Here is a 16048-nt window from a genome sequence, read left to right on the forward strand (position 1 = left end):
ATCAAGAAATGGGCAGAGGACATGAATAGACATTTCTGCAAAGAAGACCTCCAGATGGCCAACAGACACATTAAAAAGTGCTCAACATCACTCGGCATCAGGGAAATACAAATCAAAACCACAATGAGATATCACCTCACAACAGTTAGAATGGCTAAAATTAAGCGGTATGGAATTTACCGGTGTTGGTGAGGATGTTTAGAAAGGGGAACCCTCCTTCACTGTTGGTGGGAATGCAAGCTGGTGCAGCCACTCTGGAAAACAGTATGGAGATTCTTCAAAAAGTTGAAAATAGAGCTACCCTACAACCCAGCAATTACACTACTGGGTATTTACCCTAAAGATACAAATGTAGTGATCCGAAGGGGCACATGCACCCGAATGTTTATAGCAGCGATGTCCACAATAGCCAAACTATGGAAAGAACCTAGACGTCCTTCAACAGATGAATGGATAAAGACGATGTGAGATTATATATATATATATATATATATATATATATATATTTTAAGATTTTATTTATTTATTTAACAGACAGATATCACAAGTAGGCAGAGAGGCAAGTGGAGAGAGAGGGAGAGGCAGGCTCCCTGCTGAGCAGAGAGCCCGATGCGGGGCTCGATCCCAGGACCCTGGGACCATGACCTGAGCCGAAGGCAGAGGCAGAGGCTTTAACCCACTGAGCTACCAAGGTGCCCCAATGTGAGATATATATATATATATATATATGTTCTGTATAATATACATCTATACATATACAGAATGGAATACTATGCAGCCATGAAAAGAAATGAAATCTTGCCTTTTGAAACATCATGGATGGAACTAGAGGGTATTATGCTGAGCAAAATAAGTCAGTCAGAGAAAGACAATTTTCATATGATCTCCCTGATATGAGGAATTTGAGAGGCAGAGATGGGGGTTTGGGGGATGGGGGAAGGAAAAAATGAAACAAGATAGGATTGGGAGGGAGAAAAACCATAAGATATCTTAATCTCACAAAACAAACTGAGGGTTGTTTGGGTTGGGGAAAGGGGGTAAGGAGAGGGTGGCTGGGTTACAGACATTGGGGAGGGTATGTGCTATGGTGAATGCTGTGAAATGTGTAAGCTTGACGATCCAGAGACCTGTACCCCTGGGGCAAATAATACATTATATGTTAATAAAAATAATTAATAAAGAAACCATGATCAACTTCATAGTACTCACAGAAAGGCAAATTAAAATAAGAATGGGGGCGCCTGGGTGGCTCAGTGGGTTAAGCCCCTGCCTTCAGCTCAGGTCATGATCCCAGGGTCCTGGGATCGAGCCCCACATTGGGCTCTCTGCTCAGCGGGAAGCCTGCTTCCCCCTCTCTCTCTGTCTGCCTCTCTGTCTACTTGTGATCTCTCTCTCTCTCTCTCTCTCTGTCAAATAAATAAATGAAAATCTTTAAAAAAATAAGAATGAGATAACATTTTATCTGGAAGATTGTTAATCTATTAAAATATTTGAAAACATAAGTGTTGACAGACATAAGAAAAAATAATCTTACAAATCCGAATGTGAATTGGTATAACCGTTTTTGGAAGACAATCTGTTAGGATATATTATGATTTAAATGTCATAGTTTTTGACTCAAAATTGAGAAATTGCATCCACAGACTTACTTATATAAGAATGTATGCGCTCGTCGGCTTTTGCCATTTTCTTGATTCCTGCTGGTTCATTCCTGCAAAGAATAGGTTTTGAGATGTTGGTGGTATGAGAAATGGGTTAGGTCTAAGGATGGAAGTAGAGATCCTAGGGAGGGATTTATTTGGCCTTCTGGTTTTACAGTTTATTAGGACACCTCTTTCAAGTAACACATATAGCTTTGTTTTGATGTATTTTTAGGGGGAGGGGATGTATTCCAGAATGATCTTTCCACCACACCTGTAACTGCCAGTGCCCTAAGATCCGGAAGACAGGATTGCCAGTCTCAGTGACTCCCTTTGTAAATGGCAGGTTTCTTTTTAGATAACTTGTTTCTCCTTTCTGCACTCATTGTTATGTAAGAGATCTTATAGGCCATAGTATTTGATTATGATTCTAAAAAAACCAAAAACAAAAATTAAAACTATGAAAAAGATATATTTAAGAAAAGTCTTCTTGAAACAATACCTATTACCATTTATTCTATCCGTGATTTTCCTAGAGTTTCCAGTCAGTAAAGTGAGGCATGACAAAGGAATAAAAGTTTGTAATTTGAAGAAAATGAAAAACAAACAAACAAACCTGTCATTATTTGTGTGTGACATGACTGCATATGTAAAAATTTCAAAAGACTATAGCAAAACTATAGCCATTATTAATGTATTAAGTGTACAAAGATATATAAAACTCATATTCTTAAATAGGGCCAACAAAGTATAAGAAATTAGAAAATAAGGTATCTTTTGCCATAACATCAAAATATATAAAATACCTAAGAATAAAAATAATTAAACATAGGCAACACCTCTAACCTGAAAACTACAAAATACTATTTATTTATTTAAGGATTTTATTTTATTTTATTTATTATTTTTTAAAGATGTTATTTATTTATTTGACAGAGAGATCACAAGTAGGCTGAGAGACAGGCAGAGAGAGAGGAGGAAGCAGGCTCCCCGCCAAGGACCCCGAGATCATGACCTGAGCCAAAGGCAGAGGTTTAACCCACTGAGCCTCCCAGGTGCCCCAAGGATTTTATTTTTTTGACAGAGAGAACCACAGCAAGAGAGAGAACACAAGCAGGAGGAGCTAGAGAGGGAGACGCAGGCTTCCCTCTGAGCAGGGAACCCAATGCGGGGCTTACTCCCAGGACCTTGGGATTAGGGCCTGAGCCAAAGGCAGATGCTTAATGACTGAGCCACCCAGGTGCCCCTAGAAAACATTTTTTTTTAGGAGTAAATATAGGAAAGTACCCTGATGATCTTCGGATTAAAAAAATATATATTTCTTAAATAGGACAGAAAATCAGTAACCCTGGAGGAAAAGAAAATTATAATCTGCATGAAAATTCTAAATTTAACACTTATTGGAAGGTACTTAAAAAGTGGAAAGGCAAGCTAGGGAGTAAAAGAAAATATATATAACACATAGATCCAGTGAGGGAGGTCTTATATCCAATGGAGAAAGTATGGATTGCTCCCACATGTAATTTTAAAAAGACAACCCAGTAGAAAAAGCTTTAATAGCGTGTAAGATGATGTGGGGAGCACTTCTACTGTACACCAAAGTATGATCATTGTTTCAAGGAAAAATCCTCATCTGATGAGTTGTGACCTGAGCCAGATACTTTCTCCATGAAACACCATCTCATTTGAAAAATGACTAACTGTAATTATTTTGGTTTGGATATTTGGTATTACTTTTCTTGAAAAAATTTTATTGTCAATCATAGAATTCAAACTTTCAAGAAGAAATGAAAATTTTGGTAAAATTGCCTCTGCCACTATTAGCTTAAAATCTCATGCTATTTTAGAGATATCTAATGAGATACTAACAAACATGTGGGTTTTTTTTTTTTAATGTTATATAATACATGTGCCAAAATTTGGAAGATCTAGCTGACTCAGTAAACTGGAAATTGGAGAGCTGTGAAATGAAGAGAGAATCTGAGAGGCATACCGTGGAGTCCTGAGACATTAGAAACTGACAGAGAGAAACTAGAGTTCTGAGGCTGGCAAAACACTGGGATGCTGGGCTTTTTGGTCTTGCTTGTATTTGAGTGCCAGGACAGATTCCCATGACTGACTGCTCACTGCAGAGAACCTTTCCAAGTGTTTCACAAGCAATGATAAGTAAAAAAGCAATGATCATTTATTTAAAGCAACCAACAACTGCTCTAAACATGGAATCATGCTCCTTTCCCACCTGAATCTCTTCAGTGGCTCCTTGGTCACTGCTTAATACCGGATTTCCTGGGGTGGCACAAGGGCTCCTTTTTGTCTCTTCAGTCGCATCTGCTTCCACTGCCCCTTTACATGTTATTTTTCACCAATTTATTTCTGTTACTCAAATACTTTTCACTTTATCGTGTGTTCTTTAGTATCCTTTTTCTTCTGCTTGAACTTTCATTCATGTTTTTTTTTTCAATGAAAAGCTCCAGATTCACCTAAAGCATCTCTTCTTTCTCTGTTATCTTTGCATATTATGTATTCCTCCAACATAACATTTACTTTAATAAATCTTATTTATCTTTACCTGTGGACTATAAAAATCTCACAGGGGTAGTTCTTTTTTTATTATCACTCCTAGCATTTAGCATTATTCTTGGTATCTGTAAGGAATAAACATAAATGAATAAGCTGGTTGTCGCAGATAAAAGGAGGAACATAATTACATTAAGCTTTGGGATTCACTGTTGTCCAAAGAGTCTACAAAGGAATGCGGTATGAAGAGTTGGGATAGAAATTATAAGTTGAATTTTATCACCTTTCTACACATATTCAACAACATCTAGTGGAATCAGGGATAATGAAATACTTGATTTAACAGAGAGATCCTGCTGTCAAGTTAAGATAACAGAGCAAATTGAATAAAGGAGGGAAAATTGGCATGCTATTAACAAACTGTTCCATCTGAATTACAAAGTCAGATGAGTCTGCAAAAAGTAATACAGAGGTTATCAAAGTCTCTTCTCTAGAATTTAAGTTTATTTGGTATCTCCCCCCAACCCCCACTCCATGTAATTTTCATTTTAAGAATTCATAAAACTAAATTATATTTTTTAAATGCTTAGATGTAATTTTATACTATTTCTCTGATTTGTGATTTGTTTTTACGTTTTTCTCTCACTAAATTCCCTCTACCCCTTTCTTTTTTTCCTATTATAGGCCTCTATGACATTTTTATTCTTATATGAACCTTTCTTTTTGGCTACTTCCCTAGCTCTTTTCCATTTGATACCTTTGGCAATCTCAAGATTCCACCAATGGAGATGTAATTGGTATGGAACTAGGCATTATCATCTCTCACCCAGAGTTCTATAGTAAGTTTCTAAATAATCCCCTTCTTTTTCTCTCCCATATTTTGGAGAATTATATTTTGATTCCAAATATTTGCATGCCTTTCTTTTGGATTTGTCCCTAGTTGTGGGAGGTCTTGATGTCAGATTTGACTCCATGACTTGCTGTGGTCAATAAAATGTGATTAGAAGTAACACAGGACACTTTTGTGTGGAAACTTTAAGAGTCCGCTCCTGGTCCAGCCTGTCTTTTTTCCTTTGATGCGAGACCAGCATTGTCTTAGATAGCACTGTCCTATCAGAAAAAAAGGTAACATGGAATAGAGCCACAGCTGACCCACAATGGCTTTGTGATGTGAGTGAGGGAAAAACCCCTTATTTTTCTTTGCTTTTTAAGTGTCTGAAATTTTAGTGTTGCCTGCTACCATAGTGGAATTTAGTCAACACTTATTCATGGTTTTTCCCTGTACCCAGTCTCAACACAGTAGCCAGAGTGAGTTTTTAAAACTGTAATTCAGTTTGCCCAATTTACCTCATTTGAACTCAGAAATGCTTCTCCATTCCATAGGAGTAAGAGTTTTGCAATGACTGAAGAGACCTGGCTGGATGGGTCACCTCACTTCCACCTTAGCTTTGTGAATGCAACATTGACTAATCCGTTCTCGATCATGGAGCATCAAATATTCAGGCCCTCTTGTTACTCCTTGAATAAGCTCCTATATTGGGAATTTTGCATAGAATACTGCCTTTTCCTTCTGGCTCATTCACTTACCTGCTTCCTGTCTTTGCTCAGATGTTACTTTCTCAATGAGGCCTACTGTGTGTGATCACACAATTTAAAATAGCAACCTGTTAATTAACCCTTCCCCCCACCTACGGCACATGCCATATCTGCTTTAGCCTGATTTATGTTCTTTTTCCCTATTACATTTATTATTTATTGTCTGTTACCACTCTACAGAACCTAAGCTTTGTGAGGTCAGGAATCTTGTTCTATCTTGTTCACATCATAGTGAACTATGATAGTACCTGATCTATTCAGTAGGCACTTTTTGGTGATAAGCATTGGGACAGAAAAGAAGAAGTCTAGTTATTTATTACTTATTTCATGTTTATCTCAGCTGATCTGGGAAGTGCTAATCTATGCATCTTTATTAAAACCAATTTGCCAGAGAGGAGACTGTGTATAAAGCCAGAATATATGACACACACATATATTTTATATTCAGCGGTCTGAAGCCTGCTGTTAAGACAAGAGCCCTAGAAAAAAATGTTGAGACAAGTGAAATTTGCATTTGGCTTTTCATCTCCTTCTTGGGACTCTTTATTTTTATTTGAATAAAAAAGGGAAGAGTTATAATTATTGAGGTGATGAAATATGATATTTTTATTTGTTTTATATATGACAGAATAAAGGGATCAGAAACACTAAGTGGCTTTCATCTTGTTCTTTCCTTCCATCTTTCCTTCACTCTAACCCAAAGTTCAGCAAAATGAGTCAGGGAGAAGGGTGAGAAGAACAGACTGTGGAAACAGTGGAAATCCAATCATGCCCCTTCTCATATTAAGATTTCCCATCCTAACATAGGCCGAAGCAGAGAAAGCAAGAAAGTTTAGAAGTAAATGAAAAATTAAGCCTTGATATTAGGCCAGACTGAATTTTTATTTCTAGAAAAAAATAATTTGGCAGATCTAGATTAAAGTCTGTGGTTAAAAAAAAAAAAAAAAAAGGTCAAATTATTGTCCTTGAATGCTGTTGATTCCAGCATTCACTAATTTATATTATTTAAAAATTTATTCTCTTTTATTTAATAATGACTTTCTAATTGGTCTTTGCAAGTTAATCTGTCATTGAATCTTCCTTTTACAGACCATTTTAATAACAAATGTATCTGTAGAGGCTCTTTTAGACAACCAACTTGAACACTGGAAACCTGAGTGGGGTAGAAGTGCCCACAGTGCCCCCACCCCAGCTGGCTGAATGCAAACCAACCCATTAGGTGACTCACCTCAAATATCCATAAGCCCTAGCTGACCAATAGTTTACTTCCTCTCAGACACAGTTATCAGGAAAAGAAAATTCCATATGTTTCCATACTTTCTCACCTTCCCCCTCAACTATAGGCCCCCCTACCACTGTTCCTAGTAGACAGCCTCTCCTTGGCTGACCTACCCGCTGGTCCCTTGAAATGTATTCAATAAACTTCTATCTCCTTTGTTTTGCCTCAGGTAAATTCTTTTATTGCCATGTCACTGGCTTTCACCTGATAGGGTCATGCCACAGTGTTCTGTTTTAATTAAAACCTCCTATAATTATAGGGTTGTATTAATTTTGCTTGATTTTTGATAATCCTATGGGAATCATTAATATGATTCCTGGCTGAGAGGAAGTGGAGGTGTAGCTGTCTTCAGTCATCCTGAATCTGGGTTCATCCGACATCATCTGCCTCCACTATGCTTCCCAAGTTCAACCCCAGTGAGATCAAAGTGTATACCTGAGATGCACTGGTGACCAAGTCAGTGCCACATCTGGCCCTGGAGAGTGGCCATCTAGGTCTGTCTCCAAAAAGGTTTGCTTATGACTTCATCAAGGTGACCAGTGATTGGAACGGTCTGATGATTACAGTGAAACTGACTATTCAGGACAGGCCCAGATTGAAGTGTTCTTTCTGCCTCTGCCCTGATTATCAAAGCCCTCAAGGAACTGCCAAGAGACAGGAGGAAACAGAAAACGTTAAGCACAGTGGAAATACCACTTTCGATGCGCTTTTCAACATTGCCTGACAGATGTGGCACCACTCTTGAGTCAGAGAATTCTCTGGCACCATTAAAGAGATCCTGGGGACTCCCAGTCTATGGGCTGCAATATTGATGGCGCCAACCTCATGACATCATAGATGGCATCAATAGTGGTACAGTTAGTTAAGAATTATAAAGCAAAATATTTCAATAAAGGATCATTTGACAAAAAAAAAAAAAGAAAATATCTTAATTTTCTTTCTTTTATCGTGTTGCATCTTGTTCATTTTACTGTTACTTTTGGTGAGTAATCTCAGATTATTTTAAAATCCTGGAGTTTGTTATGTGTTAGACTTTCCTTCATACAGATGTATTTCACAGTATCAATTGCCACAGTATCTCCCAATGTCTCTAAGATCATTTTTTAAGATTAAGGAAATGTCTCTGAAAAAATAAAGTTTGACTTAAAAAGATGAATGTGCAATTATAAAATTATAGGGGCATCAGGGTGACTTAATCAGTTAAGCACCTGACTCTTGATTTTGGCTCAGGTCATGATCTCAGGGTGTGAGATCAAGCTCTGAGATGGCATCTATGCTCAGCAGGGAGTTTGCTTGAGATCCTCTCCTTCTCCCTCAGCCCCTCCCTCCCTACTCTCATGGGCTCTTTCTCTCAAATAAATAAATAAATAAATAAACATTAAAAAAAATTATAAAAGTTTCTGACCAGATGTAGAAAGAAAGTGTTATTTAGCTAGTTTCATTTAGGTCTTTCTGCAGTATCCATCCAGGTTCTAGGGAAAAACCTAGTCCTAGAGGATATAAAAATTTAGAAATCTAGTATTTTTGTTTAAGGGAAGCTAAGGAATTAGTTCTCCAAGACTGATTTTGAATAAAATCAGGAACTCTTCACATTTAAACATTTTTTATTTTATTTAAAATAGGAAGGTTCTTAGTATGGTTAATGTTAAGCTATATACTTGTCAAGAAATTTGTGATGGAAGGAACAGGTTTAGATTTGTTACTTTTATTTGTTTCATGCAACCAGATAGAAAATGGTTGTTTTGAAATTTACCTAAGGTGTAACAGGAACTCAGACTTTGATTTGGCCACACTTTACTACTTTCTTACCATCGGAAAGGAAAGTGGTGATCCCGTGTCCTACATCTAGGGAAAAAAAAACAAACCCACAAAATTTTGCTCTATCAACTATGAAATTCGAGTGCATCTTAAAGATTACAGTACAACTTATTTTGCTTCAGAAATCCTGCCATCTAATATCAGGTCAAAGGATAAAACATGATTTGAATAGTACAACTACCTTAGGCTGTTGGCTGATACAACAGGTTGCACTGTATTTGATTTCCAAAATGTCTTTCACACAGAGTCATCTGTTTAGGTCTTTCCTTCCATAAAAAGTTATAATTTAGATGAAATTTGTCTTTAGTGTGTTCAGTCTTCCTTTTTAACTCATTTATAGTCTAGTTAGATAAATATTTTTTAAGATTGCTATTTTATTTTTATTTATTTATTTGGCAGACAGAAATCACAAATAGGCAGAGAGGCAGGCACATAGAGAGGGGGAGGCAGGCTTCCTGCCAACCAGAGAGTCCAATGCGGGGCTCCATCCCCAGACCCTGGGATCATGACCCGAGCCGAAGGCAGAAGCTTTAACCCACTGAGCCACCCAGGTGCCCCTAAGATTGCTATTTTATTCATTTCCTTTTTCTGCATAAAAACTTACTCTCTTGCAAGATTTGACAAAAATATTAAAAATAATATGTAAAAGTCTAATGAGATTTTGGTCCCAGTGGTTTGTTGAGGGCAGTCTGGAAGTTCAGAAACAATAAAGCAAAAGAATTTAAAAAGATCAAAGATCAAGACAGAACACATACATGTACATATTATAAAAGACCATATAAGGCAGTTATATAATTGACTCAACAATTGGTTCTCTCTTCCCTGTAATATTACTCATCTTTACTCATTGACTTTGCTTTGCATGTAATGCTAAAACAAACAAAAAAAAAACCAAGAAATAAACTAAGCATTAATTAAGAAAGCTTGGTTGAAGAATTTTTGATAAATATATAACATGGCATATCATGCAGCTAGTTTTAATGAAAACTAGATTTAATGAAAATCAGATTAGACATATTTCCATGAAGAGATGTCATTCACGTATTTTATGTGGAAGGAGAACACATCTTAGATGAAAGTGGATAATAGAGTTTACTTTATAGAAAAGAGTAGAAAATCATGATATATTTATATAGATAAATATTTCAAAGAACAGACACCATTGGACACTGATTACTTCAGAAATAGATTGGAGGAGGAAAGTTAAGGTTATTAATATTTTCTTTTCATAACTTTGCAGTTCACTTTCTTTTTTTTTTTTTTTAAGATTTTATTTATTTATTTGAAACAGAGAGAGAGAGATCACAAGTATGCAGAGAGGCAGGCATAGAGAGAGAGAGGAGAAAGCAGGCTCCCCGCTGAGCAGAGAGCCCGATGTGGGCCTTGATCCCAGGACCCTGAGATCATGACCTGAGCCGAAGGCAGAGGCTTTAACCCACTGAGCCACCCAGGCGCCCTGCAGTTCACTTTCTTAAAACTGTTTCTTTCTATAATTAAAAATTCAGTAAAAACCAGGAATATACAAAAATAGTAACTTGAAAATTTTTATATTAAGATGACATTTGCTGACTGACATGAACAGGATCGGGGGAGCAAATATAAGCAGATATTGGCTATGACCAGTCACTTCTTCCCAGGTAGTTCCCAAGAAAAGCATTTGGGAAAATCTGGCAGTTCTCTCCCTGCCTATCAGAGAATTCTGTTCTGACCTAACTTCTCCCACCCAGTTCTCCAAGGGAAATCCTTGTTTGCCAAAACAGCTCTTTGTTCTGTCAGTTAGAAAAAAGAAAAAAGAAAAGGATAGCATAGGATTAAAGGTGGTTGATTAGGGTGAAGTATGTGGGTTTGCAGGAAAAATATTTGGTTTAAGAAGTGTTAAGGCCAGCTGTATGATGCATGGAACGAAGATAGAAAAGAGAGGGGACTTATTAAAATCCTTGTGTTGATTAATAATATCAACCTCAAGCTGTTGGAGATATGCAAATAAAGATCCATGGTTAATTTGATTCTTTGGCTTTTAGACTTATTTTTTTTTCCTTTAATACTGTGATAGTACTCTGAAAAGAGACTATGTGAGTCATGGCTCTAATGTTTGAAAATAACATTTTTCTTAGTTTTGTGTCTGGTCCAAAACCATAATGCATAATAACTTGTGTACGATGTTGTTTTAGTGAGTTTTGCATGATAAACCTGCCTAACGAACAGCCCAGCAATCCCAGTGATTTACAATGAGAGATGGTCTTGGTGTCTGGGAGGGGTGGGGTGGCTGGGGTGGCTGTTCTTCATTCAGCAAGTCAGCTTCACATCTGCTCCACAGATCTTTCATTCTGAGACCCAGGCAAGATCTTCTGATGACAGATGGCAGAAGCACAAGAGCACAAGCCAAACCATGCAAGCTGGTTTCAAGCCTCTGATTAGACACACACGTTATACTCACTTACATGGCCCTGGTGAGAGCAAATCATATAGACAAGCCCGAAGCTGGAGTGGCAGGGGAATACACACACCCCAAGAGCCAGGCACTGCAAAGGCAAATGGAAAAGGTTAGGAAGGTATAATTCTATTATAGGCTGAGAGTGGAGAGCTGATAGCAGTAATCCAAGATGGGACTGGATCACATGGAGCATTCTTTTTTCTTAAGCTAGTTAGGCCTAAAAAGCTTCAGTCCTAACTCTGTGATAAAGATTGCTCCTTTTTACAAACTCTCCTTCCTCTACATCATCAAAAGCTTTTTTTGGCTCTTAGCATGATGATTTAAGGTGCCACAGGAGAAATGGAACAGAGAAACATTATTAGAAATCCTGAGAAATCTGGGTCTTCCTGGACCTTCTGCCACTTACTATTTCTATCCCATGGACAGAGAGAGTGAGAGAGGGAATTGGAGAGAGGACCTCGTCCATGTAACATGTAGTACCACATTATGATTCTACCCGCCCTTGGAATATGCTCCTGCTAATGTACTAGAAGATAATCCATAACAACTATTTCTAGGGATAAATTGGAAGATAAAGGAAAGAGGCCCCAAACTTCTCTCTCTGCTTAAACAGTGCATTGGAGGACATCTGTCATTTTTTGGCATGCCCAGCACTTATTTTCACATTTCCTGGCAAAATCATTATTTCCCATTTGTATTCTGTGTGTTTTGAGTGAGATTGAGTCAAACCCTGTCTCCATGTGACCCAGGCTTGAGCAATCAAGTCATGGTATCCTTATGATTAATTTAGGGGCAAGAAGGTGATTCAGTCAGAGCCCTGGAGACTATATTCTAGGACTTTTGTTGGAACTATTGGAAAGAAAGCGTCCTCTACCTGCCCCACTGGGGTTGGTATTCGGATGGTATGTAAGGTGAGAAGTGTAGGCAGCCATCTTTCCATTGTGTGGAGGCGAGTTGGAATTTAACCAGACACAGCAATACAGAAAATGTGATGGCAAAAGCAGAGAGTCCTTGGATTGTTATTTTATTCTTTGTATCCAGACATGCCTGAAAGTACTCCAAGACTTTCATGTTACATGAGTCAAGAAATTCATAGTTCTGGTCAATTGATTTTGTTGCTATTTTTTTTTTCCTGTCATTTTGTTACCAAGTGATTTCCTAATCAGTTACTATTAGTATCTACATTTTATGTAGTTACAAGTAGCTTCTAGTAAAACATTTTAAAGCATATGCCTATAATTTAAAAAATGAAGGTGCACACAAATGGAGAAGAATTCCCTGCAAAGCTGATTTTTTTTAAACAATACAACTTTATCCTGATTCTAAATGCAAAGAAATGGGAATGACAGTAACAAACAAGATTTCACCAATGGATACTGTGATGTGACTATAGTAGTCTTGTATTTGAAATTTAGGAAGGATACTACTGTACTTCAAAACAGCTAAATATGCAGGTCCAAAAAACGGAGGTGCTTTTGAAACTGCCACATTAACTCCAAAGCCCATTCATCTCTTTCAGCATCCCAAAGATTAAGCACATATTCTGTTTCACTATACAATAAAGTTACCAAGGTGGTGTACCACTGACATCACAGGACAGTTGCCTATAAATCTAGACTTCTGATGCTGGGCTCCAGCTGTACTCTCTTATAGGTCATCATCTTCATCTGGGAGAACATTTGTCTGAGCAACCTCTAGATCCTGCTCATCCTGTGTTGCCAAAGCTGGGTCCAGGCAGCCTTTGGTAGGGCAATAGCTGTCATGACAAGACTCCAAGTTAGGGTCTCCAAATAGTTTTCAAGCAAGAGAGAGGAAGGTCTTTTCAAAGTTGTAGTCGCTTTTGGCAGAAATGTCCTAGTACTGAAGGTTTTTCTTTAGTGGAAGACAATAGATTTGGCCTTAACTTTCCTGTCCTTGCTGTCTACTTTGTTGCCACGCAGCACAATGGGGATGTTTTCACATACTCATATCAGATCTCTGTGTCAGTTATACACATTCTTGTAAGAAACCCTTGCTCTTACATCAAACCTTATAATGGCATGATGGACTTGGATGTAGTACCATCTCTCAGCCTACCAATTTTTTCCTGACCAGCCATATCCCCTACATTGAACTTAGTAGGTCCTCTGTTGGAATGGACCTCAATACCCAAGAGCACCATACTTCTCAAATTCACCAGTCAGAATAACATTTCACAAATGTAGTTTTTCCAGTACCACCGTCACCAGCCAGTACAAATTTGAACTGGACTTGGGTTCTCCTTGGGCAGCCATTGTGATGTTGCTTTCAGAAGCATCTCCTGCTCCTCTGAGCCAACACTGGTTATTTCTTTGAGTGTTTTTTTTCTGTAATTAACTCCCACCCTCCTCTTACCACCCAGCATAATTTGAGTTTTTGAAGTTTCTTACAACAATGGAAAGTTCATGAGGGCCACTAATTAGGTGCAAAAAATGTTTCAAATACAAACCACTGTCCCAAGTTGTAAAATTATTTTCTTTATAGTTGTAGGACACTGAATATTTATACTAATTTTTTGAGAAAATATATAAATGTGATTATATCACAAATATTTTCTGTGATTGAAAGTTATTAAAGCATTTTCATTTTTCTCAAAGAGGGAATGACAATTTACCTACAGATTTGGACCCTCAGAGAGCCTGAGTTCTAGCCTAATCCTATGCTTTGCAATTTTGGAGAAAATCACCTAGCTTGTTGGCTAACAGCATCAACTACAAAATAAAAGGGCCAAATTAAAGCACTTCTAAAGATATTTCTATTTTAAAATGCTGTAAGTTCTGCCATATTGCTTATATTAGTTTCACTTTAAATATTATGCTTTCTAAATAAATAGAATATTACCTTCATATTTTTATGAATTCTTATATAGCTATAGAACAAAATCTGTCCTTGATTTTACTTTTGCAGAAGTGACTACATTCTTAGGCAGATAGAACTGAGTAAGGGAATCAACACATGACAAAGTGGTTTAATTTACGTAATCTCAACTTTGTCTCCTAAGCAGAACAGAGTGAAGATAATGCTGACCAACTCACTATGCATAATGCATTGTGTAACACTGTGGCTCATGCTGACACATTTATAACATTTATCTGAGAGAAAAAAAAATTTATGTGTCGATGCCTTGATAACTATATTCTAAAACATTTTAAGCGCTTAATTATAGCTTAAACACTGAAATCATGTTACAGAGAGGGGACTTACTCTGGGACCAATGCAAACTTGAATTATTATTGAATAAATTGGAGAGGTTTGAAAGTGGATTACCAAGATATTTCTTAAGAACTAATTTTTTGTCCTGGATTAGTGAAAGTTCTTATGGTTTATTAATTTGTATCCCCTTTAGAAATCTTTTTATTTATCTTATTTCTTACATTTGCTTGAAAAAATCCTTATGAATATTTGAGTTAAAAGAAGAATGAAAGGGCTTCTTGTTGCCTAATTCAATAGAAATTGCAGATAAGGAAAATTCTATTAAAATAGTTTTAAGTGTATCTTTATTCCTGTACAAACTGAATGAGTATTAAAATTCACACATGCAGATACACACACATCATTAAAGGATTTAGATAAAAATAGATAAAATAGGAACAAAGTTTCCTTTAAAAACATTAAGTTTGATAATGTAAACATTACTAATTTATACTTACTTGTTTAACAAAGGAGTTGAAGCTACTTAAAATATGGGTATCATGAAAACGGTTAAAGTAAACAGTTGAGAAATTAGGTAAAGGAAAAATAAGGTTAGAACACAATAAAAGCAGGGATTCAAAGAACACAGGTAGAAATGCGTATCATAGGTCTTATGTATCAGAGGTGGGGCACACATTTAGCCCTATTTTACTTAAAGCAAGATAAAAGTACCAATTATGCTGTTAGCCAGACAAATTTAAACCTACTGTTAATGAGAAGATAGGTGTTTCTGCAACTGAAACTTGAAATCCATTTCTTTTATGAAATCTTCTGGACAATGCATAAATTAAAAATATGCTTTGTGACATAATGGGCAATAAACTCAATTGAAGCCTTATAATAAATATAATAATGCATTTTGGTTTTGTTTTTGCTTTTTCTGAGGGAGAGAGGGAGTGTGAGCAGAGGGAGGAAAGGCAGAGGGAGAAGGAGAGAGAGAATCTTAAGATTAATCTTAAGAATCACTGAGCTTGGAGCCCAACATGGGGCTTGATCCATGACACTGAGATCATGACCTGAGCCAAAATTGAGAGTCAGATGCTTAACTGACTGAGCTACTCAAGTGTCCCAATACTTTAAGGCATCTAACACTTTTTAAGATAGTGTTCTTTTGGATTGACTGATGACAAGACACTGTGGGGAAGTCCAGACGAGTGATTTTATGTTAAACTGAATTACAGCAGCCTGTTTTTATTGATATTAAGCTATTAAACACTATATATCAATGTATTATGACTTTCTTTGGACAAGGAGTTGTATTTTTATAGATAATAAGTCAAAGAGCATTCTGCTTCCTTAGTTGTAGTGTGTACAGTTTGATTTGTACCACTGGGTAAGCTGGATGCTATCTTGTATATAATTAATTTCATAAGACTCAAAACTTGCTAAACTTCTCTATTACGTAGTTGCTTACAAAAAAGGAAACTCTTCTTTTACTGTAAATTAAATTATAAACACACATGCGCACACACACACAATCTAATAATAATATCTTTGAAAGATTCAGATAAAAATGGAGACATGAAGTTTCTTCTGCAGGATAAATTAATTGAA

General features: G+C 36.8%; 1 pseudogene; it reads right to left on the reverse strand.

Annotated features, from left to right (window-relative positions):
* Window positions 1–12931: 12931 nt before the first annotated feature.
* LOC116866939 lies at window positions 12932–13557 on the reverse strand (annotated as a pseudogene).
* Between the last annotated feature and the right edge of the window lie 2491 nt (window positions 13558–16048).

Source organism: Lontra canadensis, unplaced genomic scaffold (assembly GCF_010015895.1).
Source record: "Lontra canadensis isolate GAN:19392208 unplaced genomic scaffold, GSC_riverotter_1.0 scaffold11, whole genome shotgun sequence".
Taxonomy (NCBI): Eukaryota; Metazoa; Chordata; class Mammalia; order Carnivora; family Mustelidae; genus Lontra; species Lontra canadensis.